Here is a 10,852-nt window from a genome sequence, read left to right on the forward strand (position 1 = left end):
CTTCCACTTCACAAAGTGTATCAAAAGCACCACCGCATTCCTGAAGGATTTGTGGAAATTATTGCCAACATCAAGGACTTTAATAATGCAATAGTGATATTTACCGGTGAGACTGGAACTGTTAACAACAGAAAGTGTGGGGGAGCCAGCGGGTGCACTAATGGGTGCAGGGACCCTGATGTGGCGCTGTCTTGCTGCCGGTGCGTACTCCATGGAATCCACCCTGCCCACTCCGTCAGAGGGGATGGCTTACAAACGAAACTTGAACGCACACATGCCCGCCTCTTCCGTCAACTCAGCTGGAAGTGTCCCCTCTCCTTCCACCAGCAAAACAACGTCCTCCCAGTACCACCAGTGACTATGGGCCACCCTCCCTTGGCTACATCCAGGGAACTGGGAAAAGCCAGGTTCCCCAAAGCATATGTGCTGAGTTGCTGGTCATCATCAAAGAGTTAGGAAAAGAAAGCAGACCCACCTACTCCGGGAGCAAGAATATCATGGAGAAGTTAAAATGAGGCATTGCTCATGCTGGAGGACTGGTTCAGGAGTGCTTGATTGAAACAGAACTGAAGGCCAGATCCTAACTGCCTGGTAGCTTTGAAGGCTTTCCATCATTTTACAAGTTGTGAAGTTACAGTTCATCTCCCTTGCTCAAATGAAACTCTTATTCTCAGAATGTTAAGTTTGCTTTTATTTCTCCCTGTTTCCCTCCAGTGGTTCATTAGGCTCTGACCTAGGCTTTAAACTTAAGAAGAGATTTTTCAATTGATTAGGATTGCATTTTAAATACTTAGGAAGTACCCAGGATTCTTTTTCCTTAAGCACTGATTAAAAAAAATCATTGGAAAAGTTACCTATCATCGAACTGTAGTGTGACTTCAAGATACCAGTTTCTCACTTTCATCTTCTTTTATGTTATGTTATGCTTCCTAAATTGTTCCTTGTTTATTTTCATAAGCTAATACAACTATTAGCTATTAGTGCTTTGAAGTCAATTAAAAAGTGCACAAGTGGAGAGAGAAGATGGCGGCTTAGTAAGGTACGTGCGTCTTAGTTCCTCCTCCAGAGCAACTACTAGGTGAACAGAAACAGTGCAGAACAGCTCCCGGGGCCACGGCAGGGAATGGACACACAGCATACCCCAGTCTGGTCTGGCTAGACTGACTGCGAGATTCTGCTGCGGTGAGACCCCCGAGTGGAGTGTGACTCCCCGAGCAGTGGCAGCTGGCGACCAGAGCACCTCCCTCCCTCCTTCCTGGGCTGGCTGAGAGTCTCGGAGAGGCAAGTTTCCCAAGTCACGGCGACCGGCGCCCCTCTTTTGCGGGTGGCTTCCTGGACCAGCTACGAGTCTCGGATCAGAGGGCTACTCAAGCCGTGGAGGCCCTCCCCCGCGGGCGGCTTCCTGGTCTGGTGGCGAATTCCCCAGGCCGCGGAGGCTGGTGATGGATGCCCCTCCCCCGTGGGCGGCTTCCTGGTCCAGTGGCAAATTCCAAGAGCCGCTGCGGCCGGCGATCGACACCCCTCCAAGGAAAGGAGGGAATTTCCGACAGTGGTAGGGACTGGGTCCAACCAAACACCAATAGGGGAATTAATAAAGGAGCCACAGGGTCCCCTCAAGCGGTGGCGGCTGACGCCCCCACCATGCGCGGCCCCCCGGACCAACTGAGAGAATTGGATCGGAAATCTGCAGGCCGCGGAGAACGGTGACCAGGGGGATCCCTTCCAAACACGTGAGACAAACGTGTGCCACGAGCGCCACCTACTGGGCAGGATAAGAAAAACAGAACCCAGAGATTTCACAGAAAAATCTTACAAACTTGTTGGGTCCGACACCCAGGGAAATCTAACTAAATGCCCAGACACCAGCAGAAGATAACGGTCCATGCTCAGAAGATTGAGAATATGGCCCAGTCAAAGGAACAAACCAATAGTTCAAATGAGATACAGGAGCTGAGACAACTAATGCTGAATATACGAACAGAAATGGAAAACCTCTTCAAAAATGAAATCGATAAATTGAGGGAGGACATGAAGAAGACATGGGCTGAACATAAAGAAGAAATAGAAAAACTGAAAAAACAAATCACAGAACATATGGAAGTGAAGGATAAAGTAGAAAAGATGGAAAAAACAATGGATACCTACAATGATAGATTTAAAGAGACAGAAGATAGAATTAGTGATTTGGAGGATGGAACATCTGAATTCCAAAAAGAAACAGAAACTATCAGGAAAAGAATGGAAAAATTTGAACAGGGTATCAGGGAACTCAAGGACAATATGAACCGCACAAATATACGTGTTGTGGGTGTCCCAGAAGGAGAAGAGAAGGGAAAAGGAGGAGAAAAACTAATGGAATAAATTATCACTGAAAATTTCCCAACTTTTATGAAAGACCTAAAATTACAGATCCAAGAACTGCAGCGCACCCCAAAGAGATTAGACCCAAATAGGCATTCTCCAAGACACTTACTAGTTAGAATGTCAGAGGTCAAAGAGAAAGAGAGGATCTTGAAAGCAGCAAGAGAAAAACAATCCATCACATACAAGGGAAACCCAATAAGACTATGTGTAGATTTCTCAGCAGAAACCATGGAAGCTAGAAGACAGTGGGATGATATATTTAAATTACTAAAAGAGAAAAACTGCCAACCAAGACTTCTATATCCAGAAAAATTGTCCTTCAAAAATGAGGGAGAAATTAAAACATTCTCAGACAAAAAGTCACTGAGAGAATTGGTGACCAAGAGACCAGCTCTGCAAGAAATACTAAAGGGAGCACTAGAGTCAGATACAAAAAGACAGAAGAGAGAGGTATGGAGAAGAGTGTAGAAAGAAGGAAAATCAGATATGATATATATAATACAAAAGGCAAAATCTTAGAGGAAAATATTATCCAAACAGTAATAACACTAAATGTTAATGGACTGAATTCCCCAATCAAAAGACATAGATTGGCAGAATGGATTAAAAAACAGGATCCTTCTATTTGCTGTCTACAGGAAACACATCTTAGACCCAAAGATAAACATAGGTTGAAAGTGAAAGGTTGGGAAAAGATATTTCATGCAAATAACAACCAGAAAAGAGCATGAGTGGCTATACTAATATCCAACAAATTAGACTTCAAATGTAAAACAGTTAAAAGAGACAAAGAAGGACACTATATACTAATAAAAGGAACAATTAAACAAGAAGATGTAACAATCATAAATATTTATGCACTGAACCAGAATGCCCCAAAATACATGAGGAATACACTGCAAACACTGAAAAGGGAAATAGACTCATATACCATAATAGTTGGAGACTTCAATTCACCACTCTCATCAATGAACAGAACATCTAGACAGAGGATCAATAAAGAAGTAGAGAATCTGAATATTACTATAAGTGAACTAGACTTAACAGACATTTATAGGACATTACCTCCCACAACAGCAGGATACACCTTTTTCTCAAGAGCTCATGGATCATTCTCAAAGATAGACCATATGCTGGGTCACAAAGCAAGTCTTAACAAATTTAAAAAGATTGAAATCATACACAACACTTCCTCAGGTCATAAAGGAATGAAGTTGGAAATCAATAATAGGCGGAGTGTCAGAAAATTCACAAATACGTGGAGGCTCAACAACACACTCTTAAACAACGACTGGGTCAAAGAAGAAATTGCAAGAGAAATTAGCAAATATCTCGGGTTGAATGAAAATGAAAACAGAACATATCAAAACTTATGGGAAGCAGCAAAGGCAGTGCTAAGAGGGAAATTTATTGCTCTAAATGCCTATATCAGAAAAGAAGAAAAGGCAAAAATGCAGGAATTAACTGTCCACTTGGAAGAACTGGAGAAAGAACAGCAAACTAATCCCAAAGCAAGCAAAAGGAAAGAAATAACAAAGATTAGAGCAGAAATAAATGAAATTGAAAACATAAAAACAATAGAGAAAATCAATAAGACCAGAAGTTGGTTCTACGAGAAAATCAATAAGATTGATGGGCCCTTATCAAAATTGACAAAAAGAAGAACAGAGAGGATGCAAATAAATAAGATCAGAAATGGAAGAGAAGACATAACCACTGACCTCACAGAAATAAAGGAGGTAATAACAGGATACTATGAATAACTTTACGCTAATAAATACAATAATTTAGATGAAATGGACGGGTTCCTGGAAAGACATGAACAACCAACTTTGACTCAAGAAGACATAGATGACCTCAACAAACCAATCACAAGTAAAGAAATTGAATTAGTCATTCAAAACCTTCCTAAAAAGAAAAGTCCAGGACCAGACGGCTTCACATGTGAATTCTATCAAACATTCCAGAAAGAATTAGTACCAACTCTGCTCAAACTCTTAAAAAAAATCGAAGTGGAGGGAAAGCTACCTAATTCATTCTATGAAGCCAACATCACCCTCATACCAAAACCAGGCAAAGATATTACAAAAAAAGAAAACTACAGACCAATATCTCTAATTACTATAGATGCAAAAATCCTCAATAAAATTCTAGCAAATCGTATCCAACAACACATTAAAAGGATTATACATCATGACCAAGTAGGATTCATTCCAGGTATGCAAGGATGGTTCAACATAAGAAAATCAATTAATGTAATACACCATATTAACAAATCAAAGCAGAAAAGTCACATGATCATCTCAATTGATGCAGAGAAGGCATTTGACAAGATTCAACATCCTTTCCTGTTGAAAACACTTCAAAAGATAGGAATACAAGGGAACTTCCTTAAAATGATAGAGGGAATATATGAAAAACCCACAGCTAATATCATCCTCAATGGGGAAAAATGGAAAACTTTCCCCCTAAGATCAGGAACAAGACAAGGATGTCCACTATCACCACTATTATTCAACATTGTGTTGGAGGTTCTAGCCAGAGCAATTAGACAAGAAAAAGAAATATAAGGCATCAAAATTGGAAAGGAAGAAGTAAAACTATCACTGTTTGCAGGCGATATGGTACTATACATCGAAAACCCGGAAAAATCCACAACAAAACTACTAGAGCTAATAAATGAGTACAGCAAAGTAGCAGGTTACAAGATCAACATTCAAAAATCTGTAGCATTTCTATACATTAGTAATGAACAAGTTGAGGGGAAAATCAAGAAATGAATCCCATTTACAATTACAACTAAAAGAATGAAATACCTAGGAATAAATTTAACTAAAGAGACAAAAAGCCTATATAAAGAAAACTACAAAAAACTGTTAAAAGAAATCACAGAAGACCTAAATAGATGGAAGGGCATACCGTGTTCATGGATTGGAAGACTAAATATAGTTAAGATGTCAATCCTACCTAAATTGATTTACAGATTCAATGCAATACCAATCAAAATCCCAACAACTTATTTTTCAGAAATAGAAAAACCAATAAGCAAATTTATCTGGAAGGGCAGGGTGCCCCGAATTGCTAAAAACATCTTGAGGAAAAAAAACGAAGCTGAAGGTCTTGCACTGCCTGACTTTAAGGCATATTATGAAGCCACAGTGGTCAAAACTGCATGGTATTGGCATAAAGATAGATATATCGACCAATGGAATCAAATAGAGTGCTCAGATATAGACCCTCTCATCTATGGACATTTGATCTTTGATAAGGCAGTCAAGCCAACTCACCTGGGACAGAACAGTCTCTTCAATAAATGGTGCCTAGAGAACTGGATATCCATATGCAAAAGAATGAAAGAAGACCCATCTCTCACACCCTATACAAAAGTTAACTCAAAATGGATCAAAGATCTAAACATTAGGTCTAAGACCATAAAACAGTTAGAGGAAAATGTAGGGAGGTATCTTATGAATCTTACAATTGGAGGCGGTTTTATGGACCTTAAACCTAAAGCAAGAGCACTGAAGAAGGAAATAAATAAATGGGAACTCCTCAAAATTAAACACTTTTGTGCATTAAGGAACTTCATCAAGAAAGTAGAAAGACAGTCTACACAATGGGAGACAATATTTGGAAATGACATATCAGATAAAGGTCTAGTATCCAGAATTTATAAAGAGATTGTTCAACTCAACAACAAAAGACGGCCAACCCAATTACAAAATGGGAAAAAGACTTGAACAGACACCTCTCAGAAGAGGAAATACAAATGGCCAAAAGGCACATGAAGAGATGCTCAATGTCCCTGGCCATTAGAGAAATGCAAATCAAAACCACAATGAGATATCATCTCACACCCACCAGAATGGCCATTATCAACAAAACAGAAAATGACAAGTGCTGGAGAGGATGCGGTGAAAGAGGCACACTTATCCACTGTTGGTGGGAATGTCAAATGGTGCAACCACTGTGGAAGGCAGTTTGGCAGTTCCTCAAAAAGCTGAATATAGAATTGCCATACGACCCAGCAATACCATTGCTGGGAATCTACTCAAAGGAATTAAGGGCAAAAACTCAAACGGACATTTGCACACCAATGTTTATAGCAGCGTTATTTACAGTTGCAAAGAGATGGAAACAGCCAAAATGTCCATCAACAGACGAGTGGCTAAACAAACTGTGGTATATACATACGATGGAATATTATGCAGCTTTAAGACAGGATAAACTTATGAAGCATGTAATAACATGGATGGACCTAGAGAACATTATGCTGAGTGAGTTTAACCAAAAACTAAAAGACAAATACTGTATGGTCCCAATGATGTGAATCAACATTCGAGAATAAACTTGGAATATGTCATTGGTAACAGAGTCCAGCAGGAGTTAGAAACAGGGTAAGAAAATGGGTAATTGGAGCTGAAGGGACACCGACTGTGCAACAGGACTAGATACAAAGACTCAAAAATGGACAGCACAATAATACCTAATTGTAAAGTAATCATGTTAAAACACTGAATGAAGCTGCATCCGAGCTATAGGTTTTTGTTTAGTTTAGTTTTGTTTTGTTTTTTACTATTATTGCTTTTATTTTTTTCTCTATATTAACATTCTATATCTTTTTCGGTTGTGTTGCTAGTTCTTCTAAACCGATGCAAATGTACTAAGAAACGATGATCATGCATCTATGTGATGATGTTAAGAATTACTGATTGCATATGTAGAATGGTATGATTTCTAAATGTTGGGTTAATTTCTTTTTTCCGTTAATTAATAAAAAAATAATAAAGTGCACAAGTTATATATACAGAGAAAAGAGTAACCTATCATACCTAACAAGGACCCCCTGACATTTTTATACTGAGACACTGTAGATGTCAGTTTTGTGTTTCCTGTAAGTTGATCAAAATGTCTCAAAAAAATTATTAAAACTGTTTACATCCTTGCATATATTTATTGCTTGATGTAATAAAGCTTATTTTCATTAAAAAATATAGTGTTGATGGTTTCCACTATATCCCCATTCAACTTTCTTATTTGGCCTGTGCAAAAAACAGATGGACATTTTAGGATAAGAGTGGATTATCACAAACTGAACCAGGCGTTGACTACTAATACAGCTTCTGTGTCAGACATGGTATCATCACTTGAGAAAATCAAAACATATCCCTGTACTTGATGTGTAGCTATAGATGTGGCAAATGTATTTTTCCCAATTTTTGTTAGTAAAGACCATTAAAAATGGTTTTCTTTCAGCTGGTTAGGTCAGCAGTACATCTCCACTATCCTCCCTTAGTGGTAAATCAGCTCTCTAACCCTATGTCATTATCTAGTCCTCAGGGAACTTGACCATCTCAGCCTCCTACAAGACATCCCACTGGTCCATTATATTGATGATCTACTGGAGTACATGGCCCAATAGAGAGCAGTGTGCAAAGCAATTTAGATGTGTTTCAAAGTCTACTCCCCACTCAGAATCAAACTTTTTTGAGTCACTCAGTAAAAGGGCCAGAGTGTCACACCCATATGTGTCTCACCCTTCTATAAGACATCACTACATCTTTGGATCTAGTGAAAGATAAGTAGCAACTACTGTAGACTTATTGGTAAGACATTTATTTGCCAGGGGGTGGAGAATAATGAAAAAAATTTCAAGGTCCATCCATCTCTATGAAATTTCTAGGTGTTCCACGATATTGGACATATTGAGCTATCCCTTCTAAAGTGAATCAAAAACTGTTGCATTTGTCTTCTCCCACAGCTAGAAAAGAGGCACAGTGTCTTGCCTTGTTGGTCTCTTTGAATTTGGATACAGCATATTCCTCATATGGGTATGACACTCTGGCTCATTTACTGAGTGACTCAAAAAAGTCTGATTCTGAGTGGGGAGTAGACTTTGAAACAGATTGAAAAGATCGCTTTGCACACTGCTCTCTATTGGGCCATGTAATCCAGTAGACCATGTGGTGCTGGAAGTGTCAGTAGCAAACAGTGATGCTGTCTGATGACTTTGGTAGACCCCTACAGGAGAATCAAAACACAGACCCTTAGGATTTTGGAGACAAGTCTTGCCATTCACTGCAGATATGTACTATCTTTTTGAGAAACAGCTTTTGACCTGCTACTGTACATTTTTAGAGACCAAATGCTTAACCTATAGGCCACCAGTTACCATGAGACCAGAATTTCCCATTATGACCTGCATATTATCTGATCCACAACCCATACTGTTGTGAATACACAGCAACATTCCATCATAGAATGGAAGTGGCATATGTTAAATACAGCTCAGGCAGGCCATGAAGGCACAAGCAAATTACATGAGACATTGCCCCAAATATCCATGATCCACACTCCTGCCACATCACTGTCTCTTTCACAGTACACAGTTATGGCCTCTTGGGGGGTTCCTTACAATAAGGTGACAGAGGAAGAGAAAACTTAGCCCTGCTTTACAATGGTTCTGCACAATATACAGTTATGATAAGAAAGTAGACAGCTTTAGCACAACTGCTACCTTCTTGATGAAAGTAATGAAAAGAAACCCTCCCAGTGGGTAGAACTTAAAGCTGTGCTACTGGTTGTTCATTTTGCTTGGAGGGAAAAAATGGATGGAGGTGCCTTCTTATACTGATTCATGGGTTACTGCCAATGCCTTGGCTAGGTGCTCAGGGGCATGGAAAGATGATTGGAAAATCAGTGGCAAAGAGGTCTGGGGGAAATTTTTATATAGATAGAAATTTATAAGTGGAAAAAAGCATGAGGATATGAGTCCCAAGTGGCTGATCAACAGAGAACAACTTCATCACAGGAAAATTTTAATATTCACGTGGATAGGATGATCCATCCTGTAATGACTAGTCAACTTCTTTCCCCAGCTACACCTGCCATTGCCCAATGGGTTCATGAAAAAGTGTCCATTGTGGTAGGGATGGAGGTTGTGCATGGGTGTAGCAACTTGGACTTATACTCACCAAGATAGCCACAGCTGAGTGCTCATTCTGCCAGAAACAGAGACCAACATTCATTTCTCACCATTCTGTGAGAAGATCAGCCTGCTGTCTGGTAGCAGTTGATTATATTAGACCATGTCCATCAGGGAACACCTGGTTACATATTCTTGGTATGGGTTTTCCCTCTCTGTGTGCAGGGCTTTGACCAAAACCATCATTGTAGATTGAAAGAATGCCTTATCTATCATCATAGTGTTCCTCATAGCATGGCTTCTGATCAAGGAATTAATTTCATGGTATGTGAAATGCAGTAATGGACACATGCTCATGAAATTCACTGGTTTTACCATATTCCCTATTTCCTGTAGTAGGTGGATTGATAGAGTGGTGATGACCTTTTGAAGGCTCACTTACTATGCCAACTGGGTGGGAATACCTTGCAGAGCTAGGGCAATGTTATCCAAGGGGCTGTATATGCTCTAAATCAGCATCTACTCTATGGTTGGTTTACCTCATAGCCAGGATTCATGGGTCTAGGAATCAAGGGGTAGCAATGGAAGAAACACCACTCAGTATTAACTGTGATCCTCTAGAAAAATTTTTGTTTCCAGTCCCTTCAACCCTAAGTTCTGCTGGATTACAGGTGTTTGTTCCACAAGTAAGTGTGCTTCCACCAGGAGACACAATAATGATTCCACTGAACTGGATGTTAAGAATGCCATTTGGACACTTTGGGCTCCTCATGCCTCTGAATCAACAGGCAAAGAAGGGCATCCTGTACTGGTTGCAGTGATTGATCTTGATTATCAAGGAAAAATAAGACTGCAACTACACAATGGTCATAAATAAGAGAATGCCTGGAATGCAGGAGATTCCCTAGGGCATCTTAGCACTACCATGCCTTTTGATTAAACTCAATGAAAAAATGCAGCAACCAAATCCAGGGAAGACTACTGACGACTCAGAAACTTCAGGAATGAATATTTGGTTCACATCATCTGATAAAGAACCATGGCCAGCTAATATATTTGATGAGGATAAATTGAATATAGGATGGGTAGGCAAAGAAGGTAGTTTAAAAATGAGCTACAACCATGTGACTAGTTACAGAAATGAGGCTTGTAATGATTATGAATATTTCTTCTTTGTCTTGTTATATTTTTGTATGTGTACACAAAGGAAATATCTTTATCTTTGTTTTCTCCCTTATTTTATCCCTTTAACACATGACATAACTTATAACATCATGTTACAGTATTTGAGTTATAGGATACCAACTTTAAGATTGAAAATTGCCCAGGGACTCCTTATACTCAAGGAAGCTAATGTATTTACTATTGTACACAAGACAGGAGAGTCTTGTTAGTTAAATATATGTTTGTTTTTATTTAGAGATTGTGGCATCATCAGGCCAGATGTATAAATATTAGACACAGGGCTGTGACAGAAATGGGATTGGCTGATAGACATAGACTTTCTGTGCAGCACACATCCTCAAGCCAGGTACATCATTAAGAAAGCAGGTGGTCAGGATC

General features: G+C 39.5%; 1 pseudogene; it reads left to right on the plus strand.

Moving 5' to 3' along the window:
* Nucleotides 1–244: 244 nt before the first annotated feature.
* On the plus strand, nt 245–584 carry LOC143656765 (cyclin-dependent kinase 2-associated protein 1 pseudogene; annotated as a pseudogene).
* Nucleotides 585–10,852: the final 10,268 nt, after the last annotated feature.

Source organism: Tamandua tetradactyla, chromosome 15 (assembly GCF_023851605.1).
Source record: "Tamandua tetradactyla isolate mTamTet1 chromosome 15, mTamTet1.pri, whole genome shotgun sequence".
Classification (NCBI taxonomy): domain Eukaryota; kingdom Metazoa; phylum Chordata; class Mammalia; order Pilosa; family Myrmecophagidae; genus Tamandua; species Tamandua tetradactyla.